Here is a 17565-nt window from a genome sequence, read left to right on the forward strand (position 1 = left end):
TTAAAATGGTGTTACCATTTAATAAGAAAAACATTTAAGGGAGGAACATTTGGAGTATGTGAAATCAGAGTTTCATTTGTTTGTTTGGGTTTTTTTGACCATTGAGACTGAAATGATGCCTGAAAGCCACATGCATAAAATAGATTTTCAGAGAAGGAAAATGAATGAATATTGGTAAACAACTTAGAAATTTAGCAAAATGACGGTAAAAATGTAGAGGCATTGAGTATAGAGAATAGACAGGCAGTTAGGAAGTAGAAAAAAATTGGACTTGGTGATTAATAAGTGAATGAAAAGGAGGAATCCAAGATGACTTTGTTGTCTGGCATGGTTGATTCTTTAGAAATAATGCCATTTATCAAAAATAGGAATTGCAAGAGGAAGTATACCCTTATAAATCTATTGTAAATGATTTTTATAAGAACTCATTTTAACTGAATAGTACCTTTGTAATTTCAAAAGTTAATGCCTTTGGGAGATGAAATATTACTGAGTTAAGCAGGTCCAGCCACACTGAGTTTCAACTTTCTAGAAGGGAGAATGCTTCCAGACTGAATATGGATATGATCAAAGCTTCTGATATGAGGTCAAACAGCAAAATTAGGCCAATGATTGAGCCTCCAAGTATTCTCCTGTAAGTATAAATTTCTACATCAGGCAAAGATATTCATAGATCCAATCATCCATCTGTTGTTTGGAAGGCTTAACAGTACCCCCAAAGCAGATGCATATATTTTAAAAATTGCTCTTGTGGCACAAATTGTGGTCAAAGTAAAAGTAAAAATCTTAACATCATTCCCCAACACAAGGAGTAACTACATTGAGAAAAGTATATTGATTCCTGAAAAATACTTCACAATTTACTGAAAAATCCCTGGTGGCTTAGCTGTAAAAGAATCCAGTTGCAATGCAGAAGACGCAGGTTCGATCCCTGAGGCAAGAAGATCCCCTGGAGGAGAGCATGGTAACCCACTCCAGTATTCATGCCTGGAGAATACTGTGGACAGGCAAGCCTGGCAAGCTACAGTCCATGGGGTCTCACACAGTTGAAAACAACTTAAGTGACTTAGCACACAGGCATGCATATTTATAATTAAGGTCCTGGAAAAAACCATAAATTTTCTATATCAAAATATCTTCTGTAAATTCATGGACTGATTTCTACAAATTCTCTTAGTGCCTCCCTTCTGTCAAATCTACATGAATTCTACGTTAATCTGTGCACCTGTGTTTCCTCATGGTTTGCTCACAAGATGTCATTTGTTCAAACTTGCTTTTAGCAGTAATGTATTTGGTCAGACCCTTACACTGAAACTAAATTACTTTTTATTACTCTCAGATAAATAAGATACATTTTACTAGTTATCAAGCCCTAGATGAAATAGTGAACCCACTCCTGATTCCTAGCAGAGGAACATTTACATATTTCATAGATCATCTTTTAAGACACAGTCATCTATGATTAGTACTGGCTATACTCTTCATTTAAAAAACCTGTCTCCTGTGCCAGAGTTTCATTCTTCTGTGAGAACAATTTTATGTTTCGTACTTTTTCCTTTCCCTTTTCTGCACCCTTTCTTCCACCTAGCATTTATTTTGTCTGCTACACATGGATATCTGCAAAGTACTGTGCCAGATTAAAAAAAAAATGGTGAATAAAATGCAATCTTTTCCATCAAAGATTTTATATATATACACATATGCATGTATATGTGTATACATATATATATATATATATATATATATATATATATATATATATATGCATGTCAAGTTGCTTCAGTCATCTCCGACTCTCTGAGATCTTATGGCCTGTATCCCACCAGGCTCCTCTGTCCATGGGCTTCTCCAGGCAAGAATACTGGAATGGGTTGCCATGCCCTCCTCCAGGGGATCTTCTCAACTCAGGGATCAAACATGCATCTCTTGCATTGACAGGTGGGTTCTTTACCACTACCGCCACCTGGGAAGCCCCTATATATACATAGTTCAGTTCGGTTCCGTCGCTCAGTTGTGTCCAACTCTTTGCGACCCCATGAACCACAGCACGCCAGGCCTCCCTGTCCATTACCAACTCCCGGAGTCTACCCAAACCCATGTCCATTGAGTCAGTGATGCCATCCAACTGTCTCATCCTCTGTCGTCCCCTTCTCCTCCTGCCTTCAATCTTTCCCAGCATCAGGGTCTTTTCCAATGAGTCAGCTCTTCACATCAGGTGGCCAAAGTACTGGAGTTTCAGCTTCGACATCAGTCCTTCCAGTGAACACCCAGGACTGATCTCTGTTAGGATGGACTGGTTGGATCTCCTTGTAGTCCAAGTGACTCTCAAGAATCTTCTCCAACACCACAGTTCAAAAGCATTAATTCTACGGTGCTCAGCTTTCTTTATAGTCCAACTCTCATATCCATACATGACTCCTGGAAAAACCATAGCCCTGTTAGATGGACTTTTGTTGGCAAAATAATGTCCCTGCTTTTTAATATGCTGTCTAGGTTGGTCATAACTTTCTTTCCAAGGAGTAAGCATCTTTTAATTTCATGGCTGCAATCACCATCTGCAGTGATTTTGGAGCCCCAAAAAAGTCTGACACTGTTTCCACTGTTTCCCCATCTATTTGCCATGAAGTGATGGGACCGGATGCCATATATATATAATAATAATCAATAATTAATCAGGAGTGAAGTGTCCAAAAGTTCAGTAGAAACAAAGTGATGGGAATAACTTACTCTGCTTGGGAAAATCAGGTTCCTAATGGAATGGCAATAATGAACTGGGTATGGAAAGATGAGTAGAAGTTTACTTGTTAGAGAATGAATAAGACATATCTGATACAGAAGTCATCATATATAAACCATACGTTGTGAAAGAAATCCACCTAAGGAGTCATGTCTGGAGTATAGACAGTCAGGAAGAGTGATTGCAGATGAATCGGGGAAAATTTAAATGGAACTAGACCATAAAGTCCTCATTGTCTCAAGAAGAAACTTATACAACACCCACTACTAAGAGGGGGTAGAATCAACAGGTGCTGTAAAGATATCCATACAAACTCAGCTGAGAGGTATGCTGAAGGTGGGGTAACCAAGGCCTGGGAGGAATACCTTTACAATGGGAAAAAATGACTGTGTTTAAGGAAGAATATAAACTGTATTGTATATTGATAAAGTTGAGTTGGGTTGCATGTAAAAGTAAACTCAAAATACATTAAATTATAAAGGAGTTTCATTGACTTAGATAGCAAGAACTTAGACTTCAGGATCTGGATTAAAAGTATTTGAATATTGTTCATGGACCTCTTTTCCTTCTGTGTCTTTGCTCTTACTTCCGTGGTATCAGTAGGCTCCCCACTGTGGCTGCAAGATGTTTGTCAACAACACCTAAAGTTTCCTTCTTCATTATGCAACTGTAATGACTACCATAGCACCTCTGCGTGTTAGTCAGTTGTGTCCAACTCTTTGTGACTCCATGGACTGTAGCCTGCCAGGCTCCTCTGTCCATGGAATTCTCCAGGCAAGAATATTGGAGTAGTTTGCCATTATTTCTCCAGGGGACCTTCCCAACCCAGGGATAGAACCTGGGTCTCCTGCACTGCAGGCAGATTCTCTATCATCTAAGCTACCAGGGGAGCTCAGGTGGTAGAGAATCTGCTTGCAATTTTAATTTTTGGATGAAGCCCAGCAAAAGTGGTCTCTGACCATTGCCTTCATTTGCCTTAAAAGGGCAGCTGTGTTTTGAATCCAGAGAAGTGAAGTGAAGTCGCTCAGTCGTGTCTGACTCTTTGTGATCCCATGGACTGTAGCCTACCAGGCTCCTCTGTCCATGGGATTCTCCAGGCAAGAATACTGGAGTGGGTTGCCATTTCCTTCTCCAGGGGATCTTCCCTACCCAGGGATTGAACCTGGGTCTCCCGCATTGCAGGCAGACGCTTTAACCTCTGAGCCACCAGGGAAGCCGAATCCAGAGAGGACATATCTAATTTAAAACAGAAAGCCAGTTAGCAGCTGGAAATACATGGTTTTAATATAGCACTCTGGTCATGAGATTATAAAGTGCTAGGGACAAGGGACTCCAGCCCTATTATCTGACTTTAAAGCTAGGCTTGAGTTCTAATAGTAAACTTAAGGGAAAATAAAAACTTGAAATAATTAAAATGCATTGACTGAACACAGTCGGTAGGGTAAAAGTTGTATGATGGGAAGATAAGGGTTGATAATTCAATGCACAGGATATGCCCTTTAGATCCTATTTGGCATATATATGGTACTTACTGCTGTTGGGAACTCCAGACCCATTTAATGTATGTGCTGAAAAATAAGGTAGATAGAATTTCCCTTGGAAATTTGATATATTTATGCAGCTTTCAGGTTGAAGATTAAATATTCAGTAGTGTAATTATAATATTTAATTTACACTACATATTTAAAATGACACATTACATAAAATAATAATGAAACTATTTTATTTGGTTTTTAATTTTCAATATCAGAGACTCTTACTTTATCAGAGTGACACTTTTGGATTTATGTAACACAGATTTCTATAAAATATCATCATCTTTATCATCTACAATGTCTGAGAGGTGGCCAAGGTTGAATTCATGTTTTATGTTGTCACGGTGAATTTTATCCAAAGTCACAAGTAATCCATTTGTATAAGAGAACATTTTGAAATTTCTCTTCCTCCTGGAATATCTTTGTTATCTCTGCTGCATAACCATTTTCTCTATATCTTCTTTAAAGTATTTAATGAGCTTGTTTGTAATGACATGTGGCTTTTAAATCTATGAGGTCACAGTCTCAGGAATGATGACTAATTGGTGTTAATTTTCTTTGCTTCCTTTTTCACTTTTCTATTGGTGACCTCTATACATTTTCAAAATTAACATTGATTGAAGTCATTTCAGGCTAATGTGCCATCTCTCAATATTACTCTAATGCTCCAAATTAAGTAATTGAAAAGAAAATAAAATTAAAAAAGAAGAAACCCCTCATAACGTGAGAGATGTAGTAGGGATTCAAATACAACCTAGGTCTTTTCTTAAGAGATTTTTTTGGAAAGAGTGTAAAGGGGAAAAGACATTATATTTAGAAATATAAGGTGTTCAAGTGCTTCAAAGTCTCCTTCTGAACATTTAAAATACACCTCAAATTTAATATAGCCAAAATAAACTCAACAACTTTTCTTCAGAAATTGGCTTTTCTTCCTATATTCAAATTCTCAAAGGATAGCAACAATATTGGTCAATTTCTCTTCCTTATCTTCTTTATCTTGCATGTATGCGTGCTAAGTCGCTTCAGTTGTGTATGACTCTTTGTGATCCTATAGCCTGGATCCTGCCATGTTCCTCTGTCCATGCGATTTCCCAGACAAGAATGCTGGAATGGGTTGCCATTTCCTTCTCCAGGGAATCTTCCCAACCCAGGGAAGGAAACCGCGTCTCTTGTTTCCTGCATTGGCAGGCGGATTCTTTACCACAAGTGCTCCCTGGGAAGCCCTTCTTAACCTACACATGCCTTCTAACACTTGCAAATTTTCACATGCTAGGAATCTTTGCTAGGACTGTCCTTTCTAATGTGTGTGCCAACAGGTAGCCTTCCCTTGTAGAATTGTGTTGGTTTAATTTAGTGTCTGCAGAGTCTAGGCTACATAGTTCCTTAAGACACTTACCACGACACATGTACTACTGCTTCCCTCAGCCATTTAATGGAGGAAGGACATATATTTTTCTTGTTTCTCCAATGTAAAATATTGATGTTTTGCAGAGGACAGAGTAAGTCCGTATGTTGAACAAATAAATGAGTGAAAATAAGAAATTAACACAAAACATACTATATTTTTGCTGCTGTTGTTTAAACAAGAAAAAAAGAGCATTTGCTAGAAGTTAAAAGTAGAGGATGATACTAGGAAAGTTGCCAAGATAGTTAAGTGTAAAATCTATTGCAAAGACTCCATCTGGGATCAAGTATAATAGTGGTACAGCAATAGTGAAGATTCTAAGCTGGAGGGTAACTCTATATTTTAATATGCTAGGCAGGAGAATCTTTCCTTTTAGCCTGTAGGAACATTAGAATGGGAAAGAAGAAAAATGACTTAAGAAATTAAAAGACAATATTTTATTTGAAATGTCACCATGGTTTTCAGAATGAGAAACACTATGAGAAGTAGAGAAATTCAAAAGAGAAATTATGGTTTTTTAAAAAAAAATGATTTTGAATGATTTTTCATTTGTTTATAGCAAATGAAAGCATAAGAGAGGTAGAAAAACAGAAGACTGTGGCAGATCTTATGAGTTATGTTCAAGGAAGTTTGTAATTTTTTCCCCAAAAGTCTTAGTTAAATGTTCTCATGATTTTGAGACATCTATCTATCTATCTTGTATGTATGTGTGTATATATATATATATATATATATATATATATATATATATATATATATACACCAAGAATAGGTAGTGAGAGATTTTTTGATTTATTAAAATCTATCATGAAAAATAGCCTGCACATGCTTGGTAAAGAAAATTCATACCGATAAGTATATCTACATTGAAAAATGTGAGTCTTTCTTCCATCACAGATTTCCAAACTAACTCAACAGTAAGGACCTTGGGTCCGTGGCTGCTGTAAGGCTTTGGGGGTCCTGGAATTTGAGTCAGCCCACTTGTGGGCAAGGCCAAGGGAGAAAGCCTGGGGGCTAATGCCAACTCATTGGTGGGCAGAGATGGGTAATAGGATGTCTGATTATAGGGTCTTAGCAAGGCAATGGCAACCCACTCCAGTACTCTTGCCTGGGAAATCCCATGGACGGAGGAGCCTGGTAGGCTGCAGTCCATGGGATCGGGAAGAGTCGGTCACGACTGAGCGACCTGACTTTCACTTTTCACTTTCATGCATTAGAGGAGGAAATGGCAACCCACTCCAGTGTTCTTGCCTGGAGAATCCCAGGGACAGGCGAGCCTAGTGGGCTGCTGTCTATGGGGTCGCACAGAGTCGGACACGACTGAAGCGACTTAGCAGCAGCAGCAGCAGCAGCAGTCCCAGAGTTAGTCTGTCTGCCCCCTGGTGGGCAAGGCTGGTCCTGGGGCTAATGCTGGTCCACTGGGTGCGTGGGTGTCTGGCTGCAGAGGCAGGGGTTTCCCCACATTAGTGCAGGTGGACTGGAGAGTAAGGCCTGCTCCTGCGCCCTCTGGTGGACAGACCTGAGTCCTGAGGTGGTTGTGGGCTCAGAGGGTCTTCAGGCAAGCAGGTCTGCTGGTGAGTGGGGCTATGTTCCAACTGCCTGGGTTGCTTGGCCTGAGGTCAACAGGTTGGTGGGTGAGGCCATGTCCCAGTGCTAATAAACTAGAAGGAAGATTGTAAAATAGAACCTGCCAGTATCAGTGTCCTCATGGTAGAACAAGCGTCCCCAAAATGGCTGCCACCAGCGTGTGTGCCCCCAGCCGTGAGCTCCAGGGGCCTCCTCCTTCTCTGGGAGGTTCTCCAAGATCAGCAGGTAGGTCTTGACCCAGAATCCTTTTAAATTACTTCTATCTTAGGTCCTAGAGCCTGTGAGACTGTGTTTGTACCCTGTAAGAGTAGAGTTCTCTTTCCCATAGCTCTCTGACTCTGCTGAAAGTAAGGCTTGGTTGCCTGGTTTATTGACGTTTCCCCCTAATAAATTTTCCTCCAAGGGAGTGCCCCACACAGTTGTGTTGATTTCAGAGTAATCCCCATTATGGTTATCCTCTTTATTGTTTAGAAATTTCCTTTGTCTATCTGGTTTTATTAATTTTGTTTATTGATTGCTTGGTCAAGCAGTTAAAATTTTCTAAATGAAGAGTGTATTTTGGTGTTCCCTTGCATTGTTTGTTTCCAATTTATCACATACCGTGCTTTTCACTTTTTTACAAATGTTTGCTACTGCTAAGTCACTTCAGTCGTGTCCGACTCTGTGCGACCCCACAGACGGCAGCCCACCAGGCTCCCCCGTCCCTGGGATTCCCCAGGCAAGAACACTGGAGTGGGTTGCCATTTCCTTCTCCAGTGCATGAAAGTGAAAAGTGAAAGTGAAGTCGCTCGGTCGTGTCTGACTCTTCGCGACCCCATGGACTGCAGCCTACCAGGCTCCTCCGTCCATGGGATTTCCCAGGCAAGAGTCCTGGAGTGGGGTGCCATTGCCTTCTCCACAAATATTTGAGGTCCTTGTAAAAACTTTTATGCTATCCTGTCAATGAGATTTCTCTTGCTGTAGCATTATTTCACTTGATACCTCATCACTAACCATCTTACTGACTTTCATCTTACTTTTTTTCCTGTTTTCTTTGTTTGCCCCGTTTTAAAATGAATTAAAATAGAGGTCAAAAAAAAAAAAAATGGGAGGAATGGCTATGTTAAATTTATTTGCCTCAAGGATGTTATGGGAAAATTATTTGGGACAGCTTTCCTCTGAGATCTTCAATCAGTTTGTGAAGAGAATAAAAGGATATAATTTTTCCTATGTGGCAGAGCTCTTGATAATAAGAGATGTTGATGCAAAGGAAATTTTCAAAATTCCAGATTTCATAATATAGTCATTTCAAAAATAGAACACACGTTTACAGGCAAATTCTGACTATATTAAAGCCTTTACTTATGGGAATTTCTTCTTTTCACAGAAAGAGAAAGTGATATATTTCCCAGTGTTTCATGAGCTGATATTAAAAACAATGTATAATAAATTGGGTCATTCAAATGATATATTCCTTTCACTTTCAGCCTTATGGTCCAAACATGAATGTAAAACTTAGAGAGCTATAAGATGAAACTTTTTTATTAATCAGTATTTTTCTAAAGTCAAAAATTATTTCCATAATAACTTATGAAGAATCTACTTTATCAGTTTTCCAAAATAAATATCCTATTTGCTTTCTGGAACTCAGTGATTAACTAAACTAGTACAAACTTCCTGTTGATACTACATATAGCAACAATATATTAAATAAACTGCCTAGCACGGAGATACATACACTTATAAAGTAAAATTTATTCTTTATCTTTTTGATACTTTGATGATGAAAAAAAGTAACAAAACAGCTTAAAGTCTTAAAGATAGAAAGTGGCTTAAGATGTATGTATATATCTCTAAATGACTTTTGAATTGAGTCTTTCTCAATTAAGAGGCACTCATATATTGTTTGAGAGTAAAACAAGGAAAAATTATGGGGTTTCCTTTTAAACTAAATGTGTTGAATTTAAAGGACCTTATTAATTTTTTAATTTAATTCTCTTCTCATTTTTCTATGTAGACATTTATTTTGCTTTTATAATGCACTAGGTTTTTGGGTTTTTTTTTTCTTTATGCACTCACTTGTTAGAGTAACAATTGAGACAGAGTAAAAGTATTTATTCCACGTAGAATTATGAACTTTCCATGATTTAAAGTTCTATTCTAAGTTTTGTGAACTGGTAGATCTATCTTGCTTTTCTTTTTGGAGCCATTCTTGTTAAAACACATGGACACGAGAGAGTTACAGAGGAAACTTGTTTTCTACTTCCAGCACCCCCAAAAGAAGATGGCCAACCCCTCCTGCTGTGTAGAACAGAGCATACTGAATTCTAACGGGGCAATTCGCAAAAGAGCTTTCTGTAAATAGGAGCTTAACATTTAACTGCCAACATAAGAAATTTAGAGTAAATTGAATTTTCTATGACCTCCCAGGTCTAACAATGGAAATCAACAAGCTGAAGAAGCCACATTTGGCTGTTGCTAAGTTACAGTGAATACCATTGTACTGCACGTGGATGTACATTAATTCCAAGTACTGTCATTAGGCACTGAGGTAATACAAAGAAGAACAAATACATTTTAAATGATTTTTTAATCTCATTAAATTAAACAGAAGCCACATCCTCTTTCACCATTTTCCCCCGTGCCTTCAAGTTTTTGTTTTTTTTTTTCTTTTTAATATTATTGTTGCTAAAACTTCACAATAAGAGAAGGAAGGAAAATACAGATTTACAGGTCGAAATAGAGCACACACTGTTGTTTCTGTCTATAAGGTTGAAGAATAGCAGTCAGTTTCAAGAAAGAAGCAATGTGTGCATATATACTATGTAAGTGTAGAACATATCTTAAACATTTTCTTGATGTTCAGCAACAACACAGTGCTATTACTGAAACTTAATTATAATAACGTTTAATCTGACACAGGAATTTGCAATGTCTACCTGAAAACCAATAGTGATGACAGCGAAACTGAGTTCCCAAACTATGAAAGAAGGAATTGTTTGTACATCATTTGGGAGTAGATATTTCTTATAAAGTCAAATATAAGTCATATATAGATGGACTTAATATTAACCCATAATCTCTACTCAATGAAACCCATATCCTTTTCCTCTTTTTTATCTGCTAATCTGCTCCTGCTTTCCTCACCATTCTATTTTCCACAGCATTTCATATCTCTCCACATTGCATCTTATCTGTGCTTTCTTACGGTCATCAATTCAATCAATAAATATTTAAATACCTACCAGGTGTCAGGTCTATTCTAGACACTAAAAAAAAATAGCAAGTATTATCAGATTTTCCAAGAGCTTATGACCTAAATACAAATGTTGTTGCTGTTGCTTAGTCACTACCAGTCCTTAATTTTACATCAAAATTCCAAAGCCCTGGTTTCTGACCTCTCAGGGCTGTACGGTGAGGTAGCATACAAATGGGTCAGATGCCTCTTTGGAAATAAAGTTACCTGGATGGGGTAGGAGGGCCAGAGGGAAGATCTGTGAAGACAGATGTCAGGAGGCAAATTGGAGGGTGGAGTTAGTCAGCAATGTTTTCTCCTATCTGGGGAGAAGCTCATGATGAAAGCTGGAATAAGAACCAGATGTTACCTCCTTCCTGTAGCAGCATTAGTGGTCTCTCAGGCCAGGATAAGGAAGGCCCTGTGGACAGGTTCACAGAAACTAGGCATTGTGAAAATATCAGGATGCACAAGTGTTTATACAATATTTAATATTTCTTAAGCTATTACTGCACCAATAAAATAATTTATTTGAAAGAAAATTAAAAGTCCTGTCATGCTACCACAGAAATATAGTCAATCTCCCTTCTCTAAAATAAAAATGGGATTAGAATTGTTTAATATTCAGCGAAAGGTTGACTCATTGGAAAAGACCCTAATGCTGGGTAGGATTGGGGGCAGGAGGAGAAGGGGACGACAGAGGATGAGACGGTTGGATGGCATCACCGACTCAATGGACATGGGTTTGGGTAGACTCCGGGAGTTGGTGATGGACAGAGAGGCCTGGCGTGCTGCAATTCATGGGGTCGCAAAGAGTCGGACACGACTGAGCGACTGAACTGAATATTCAGCAAATTCTTATGGCAAAGTTAACTTAAGTCTGACAAAATAGGTACGCTTCAGATTCTTCCTAAACAATGAACATCACTTTTTTTTTTCCCAAGAGAGCTAAGATCATTTTGCTGAGATAGACATTGCCCTCCAAAGAGTCAGACTTGGTATAATGTAACCCACTCCAGTATTCTTGCCTGGAGAATCCCAGGGACGGAGGAGCCTGGTGGGTTGCCGTCTATGGGGTCGCACAGAGTCAGACACGACTGAAGCGCCGCAGCAGCAGCAGCAGCAGCCTTAGGAATAGAGAACTGCAAAATTTCAGCATGGATATATTTTTGTGTTCATTTGCCATGATCTCACCCTTTCTTTGTGCCTACCATGACATTCTGGCACAAGGATACGGCTATCTTCAGTAGGATATGAAAAGATGAAGGAGAAACCCAGTCTCTCCAACCTACCATTATCTACAGATAGATCTAATGAATGTTTGCCAGATTTCCTAATTGGCTTAGAAGCACAAGAAAAAATTTGAAGCTCAGGTTCTACGGAGGAGGTGCCCAGCCAGATAGCAAAGGAATTAGCAACCACTTTCTTCTTGATAGCTGTACTTGGAATACTCTGAGTCTTCACTCTCTGTTCATACCAACTCTTATTTGAATGAACTTAATATAGATGAAGAAATATCACAAAAAGTAACGAAGAGTAATAAGCCAAGCATAGTGCATTTTTGAAAGAAGTAAATAAAACACAAGTAAGTGATGAATTTAGATCAGACATTGTGTGGTCCTCCAAGGGATCTTTTTGACCCAGGGATTGAACCCATGTCTCTTACATCTCCTGCACGGGCAGGTGGATTCTTCACCACTAGCACCACCTGGAAAGCCCAGATCAGATGTTAGGTCCTGAAAATACAATTACTTTATGAAAAATTAATATTAAATATCAGAATGGAAATATAGAAAGTCATCCATCCCAGACATCTCTACATGCTTATTTGGTGCTTTGCCAAATTGTGTCTTGGAGGAAAAATGGCATTTATTTTCTCAATCAGTTCAGTTCAGTCGCTCAGTCGTGTCCGACTCTTTGTGACCCAATGAATCGCAGCACACCAGGCCTCCCTGTCCATCACCAACTCCCAGAGTTTACCCAAACCCATGTCCATCGAGTCAGTGATGCCATCCAACCATCTCATCCTCTGTCGTCCCCTTCTCCTCCTGCCCCCAATCCTTCCCACCATTAGGGTCTTTTCCAATGAGTCAAACTCTTCGCATGAGGTGGCCAAAGTATTGGAGTTTCAGCTTCAACATCAGTCCTTCCAATGAACACCCAGGACTGATCTCCTTTAGAATGGACTGGTTGGATCTCCTTGCAGTCCAAGGGACTCTCAAGAGTCTTCTCCCACACCACAGTTCAAAAGCATCAATTCTTCAGCGCTCAGCTTTCTTCACCGTCCAACTCTCATATCCATACATGACCACTGGAAAAACCATAGCCTTGACTAGATGGACCTTTGTTGGCAAAGTAATGTCTCTGCTTTTAAATATGCGTCTTTTAATTTAATTTAATTGTATTTTATTTTATTTTCTCAATACACTAATTCAATTAAAAATAACATTTATTTTCTCACTATACTAATTTGATTAAGAATAAACTGTTGTATTTCTCACATGATTTTGGTGAATTTTGAAAATTCAAAAAGTTCATGTGGATATTTAAAAAAGAGATGGAGTATTTATTTATTTCATGTGTAGTCTTTCCTTTATCAATTTGACATAATTTTATCCTGAAATTCTGAGTTCTCGAAAATACTGGAATTACTCAAGGGAAATGAGCTTGCCTTTTTGGGTAGAAATTTCCACATAATTTGCTAGTGAAAGAACATTTTGTTTGAATTGTTAAATATAATAGGTGCTGCCAAGAAAGAACAGGGTTTCAGGCAAGAGGAATCATTCCTGACAGTTCAGCTCTCCATAAATTTAAGCATATGTTGTCAGATTGAAATAAATGTTTTTAATCACCAACCTTTGTCTACGTGATACTATGTCTTGAGCAGGTGGTTCAGGAACAGATTTTCCAAGCAACACTGGAAAACATTATTTTCCAGCAATAATGCATAATTGTTACATCATTAATTACTATGCCTGTCAGCATTGTAATACTGTCATTTATGGCATCTAGGTTCAGCTTTGTGATTAATTTTACTCTTCCATCTCAAATTTATGGCCAGAAAGCTCTAAAGTCTGCTTGGTATAATTATCAGCAGTGCCCACTTGTTCTGGAAGAGACTATTTATTAAATGTTTTCATTCCTTATTCAAGATGACATCATTTATCTCTTTCCCAAATACATATACATTCACACACACACTCACACTTTTCCCCTTAATATTCACCCTTTCTATTATTTTGCTTTAGAATTTCATAAGTGGGGAGAAAGAGATCCAAAGGGTTGTATGTGTTACAAACAGTCTGTGCTCTAATAGAATCCTGCAATATTCCATTACAAACACTATTTTTTCCTTAGGGCATTGACACATACAATTTTCTTAAGTGTTCTGAGAGTCATGCAGGTGAGAAGAATGTCAGGTCACAGGCAACACCAGTCTTAAAATATCCTTTCTCAGCCATTCTTGTTGACACACATTCATCAGCTTTGTCATGTACCACAAATCATAAGACTGCATTATTTATGTTTCAAACAAGGATTTCCATTTCAACTCTCTAATTCAGGAAAGTCCAATTCTACATGCAACGTCCCAAAGAGACTAGAATTCTAGGAAATAATGAGATGCCAGGATATCAGCTAATCTAACAGTTTTTATTTATTTAACCTGCTTCAAAATGTCAAGCTTGACTTGCCATTTCCCATAAAATTTAACTCCGGAAATTAGACATTATCCATGTTTAGCTTGCTTTTATATATTTTTATTACTATTGTAATTATAATACTTATAAATAAGTATTTACTTTGGTGCCTCCACCACACTGTCATTTTCATTGTAATGTCAGTGCTATTTAAAAATATTGTGTACTAAAAAAAAATAAAAATAAAAAAAAATAATAAAAAAAAATAAAATAAAAATATTGTGTACTATGGCTCATAATAGAGTACAGACACAAGCTCCCTCATTTGTGAGTGGTGATTTGGACAGCAAGTTTTAAAACATTTGAACAGATCAGATGATTTCAAAGAATAAGTCAATGATTCTCATGTTCCTACAGATTGTAAATGACCAGTGTTGATTCATCATCGTTCATTCAAATTTTTCAAACTAAAGACATAAAATGTTTTACATATGAAATTATTCCCTTTATCATCCTACTTTCTGCCATCCCTCCTCCTCATAGGAAGCTATTGTCATAAACTGGTGCATATCCTCCAGTGTGGTGTGTATATGTGTGTGTTCAGTTCAGTTCAGTCGCTCAGTCATGTCCGACTCTCTGCGACCCCATGAATTGCAGCACGCCAGGCCTCTCTGTCCATCACCAACTCCCGGAGTCTACCCAAACCCATGTCCATCGAGTCAGTGATGCCATCCAACCATCTCATCCTCTGTCATCCCCTTCACCTCCCGCCCCCAATCCTACCCAGCATTAGGGCCTTTTCCAATGAGTCAACTCTTCGCATGAGGTGGCCAAAGTATTGGAGTTTCAGTTTCAACATCAGACCTTCCAATGAACACCCAGGATTGATCTCCTTTAGGATGGATTGATTGCATCTCCTTGGAGTCCAAGGGACTCTCAAGAGTCTTCTCCAACACCACAGTTCAAAAGCATCAATTCTTCAGCGCTCAGCTTTCTTCACTGTCCAACTCTCACATCCATACATGACCACTGGAAAAACCATAGCCTTGAATAGATGGACTTTTGTTGGCAAAGTAATGTCTCTGCTTTTTAATATGCTATCTAGGTTGGCCATAACCTTCCTCCAAGGAGTAAGTGTCTTTTAATTTCATGGCCGCAATCACCATCAGCAGTGATTTTGGAGCCCCCAAAAATAAAGTCAGCCACTGTTTCCACTGTTTCCCCATCTATTTCCCATGAAGTGATGGGACCAGATGCCATGATCTTAGTTCTCTGAATGTTGAGCTTTAAGCCAACTTTTCCACTCTCCTCTTTCACTTTCATCAAGAGGCTCTTTAGTTCCTCTTCACTTTCTGCCATAAGGGTGGTGTCATCCACATATCTGAGGTTATTGATATTTCTCCTGGCAATCTTGATTCCAGCTTGTGTTTCTTCCAGCCCAGCGTTTCTCATGATGTACTCTGCATATAAGTTAAATAAGCAGGGTGACAATATACAGGCTTGACATGCTCCTTTTCCTATTTGGAACCAGTCTGTTGTTCCATGTCTAGTTCTAACTGTTGCTTCCTGACCTGCATGTATCTCTACATTATTTGAAGAGTATATTCTTTTCTTGTCATAAATGATTTAAGTGACATACTACAACTTCTTTCACTTAGCATGGTTTTTAAGACCTAGCCATGAGAATCAATACAGTTCCAATCATAGATCTAGATCATTTGTTGTAATTGTGTGGTACTGCTCCATAAACAAATACCACAATGGAAGTTTGAGTTGCTTCTGATTTTGCTTTATGATAAACAGTATTGCAATAAATTTGTATGCATGTGCCTATAAGTTTCTCTAAGGTACATAACTGCAGATGAAATCTCATGTTATAAGTTATCTGCATTTTCATATTAAATATTATGAAACTAAAGGAGAGAAAATTTAACTTGGCTTAACTGTGAGAAAATTACATGCTCTTCATATGCAATGTCTTGAATGATTCATCAAAACATCTATGTATCCAGATTTAAAAGAATTTTATGTCAAGAGCACAAGATTTAAGAGTTATGATTTAATCAGTAGTAAATTACAGTAAATACCACGGCATTGTTTTCCAAGTTCAAATCTTTATAAATGTGAAGTAAAAGTGGATAATGCACCATAACTTTTAAAGTACTAAAAGAGTAGTATTTTCCTAGTAATTTCCTGATATAACCAAAAGTTATTTTAGCAATAAAATAAAATTTAGGACAAATAAATTATCATACTTTTGTGGATACCTTCCTTTTCCATATTTCCAAGAATGAGTATAAATGTATTCACAAAATAAAAAAAAAAATAGTGCCTAGAAAGCTATATTTTTACATACGACCCACTATCACTTTCCATTTATTACTTTTTAAAATATTTATTTATTTTTGGTTGATTGATGATTGCTTTACAATATTGGTTTGATTTCTGTCATACATCAACATGAATTAGCCATAGGTATACATATGTCCCCTCCTTCTCTAATCTCCCTCCTACCTCCCACTTATTTCCAACCCTCTAGATTATTACAGAGTCCCAGTTTGAGTTTCCTGAGTCATACAGCAAATTGCCATTGATTATCTATTTACACATGTTGGTGTATATGCTTCCATGCTGCTCTCTCCATTCATTTCACCCTCTCCCTCTTCTCCCTCACCTTTGTCCATAAGTCTGTTCTCTGTGTCTGTGTCTCCATTTCATCTCTGCCAACAGGTTCGTCGGTGCCATCCTTCTAGATTCCATATATATGTATTAATATACGATATTTGTTTTTCTTTCTGACTTACTTCACTCAGTATAATAGGTTCTAGGTTCATCCACCTCATTAGTACTGACTTAAATGTGTTCCTTTTTATGGCTGAGTAGTATTCCATTGTATATATGTTCTGCAGCTTCTTTATCCATTCATCTGTCCATTTATTTTTTTATACAGGCATTCTACTGCTTCCAGTATTTTAATGCCCACCAAATATAAAATTACGGTTTTATTTTGGTTTGCTGCTGCTGCTGCTAAGTCGCTTCAGTTGTGTCCGACTCTGTGCGACCCCACAGATGGCAGCCCACCAGGCTCCCTTGTCCCTGGGATTCTCCAGGCAAGAATACTTGAGTAGGCTGCCACTTCCTTCTCCAATACACGAAAGTGAAAATTGAAAGTGAAGTCGCTCAGTCGTGTCCGACTCTTTGCAACCCCATGGACTGCAGCCTAGCAGGCTCCTCTGTCCATGGGATTTTCCAGGCAAGAGTACTGGAGTGGGTTGCCATTGCCTTCTCCATTATTTTGGTTTGAAGATTAGATAATAGTTTATATTTTGAAACTATGTTACAGATGATAAAATGATTTACTTGTGTTCTCATGTATTTACATGTAGATTTCCTTTCCTGCAGTGAGCTTCAGATGTACATTTCATTACAACTAACCAGACAATCAGAAC

General features: G+C 38.1%; 1 long non-coding RNA gene and 1 other non-coding gene across 3 annotated transcripts in view; one reads left to right on the forward strand and one right to left on the reverse strand.

Moving 5' to 3' along the window:
- The window catches only part of LOC145534215 (uncharacterized), a 540985-nt gene that overhangs the window by 386876 nt on the left and 136544 nt on the right, over positions 1-17565 (forward strand). The window lies entirely within an intron of this gene.
- TRNAC-GCA (transfer RNA cysteine (anticodon GCA)) lies at positions 3879-3950 on the reverse strand. Its single transcript has one exon. It is a non-coding gene; the product is annotated as a tRNA-Cys (tRNA).

Source organism: Giraffa tippelskirchi, chromosome 14 (genome assembly GCF_054371585.1).
Source record: "Giraffa tippelskirchi isolate mGirTip1 chromosome 14, T2T-mGirTip1v1.2.pri, whole genome shotgun sequence".
Taxonomy (NCBI): domain Eukaryota; kingdom Metazoa; phylum Chordata; class Mammalia; order Artiodactyla; family Giraffidae; genus Giraffa; species Giraffa tippelskirchi.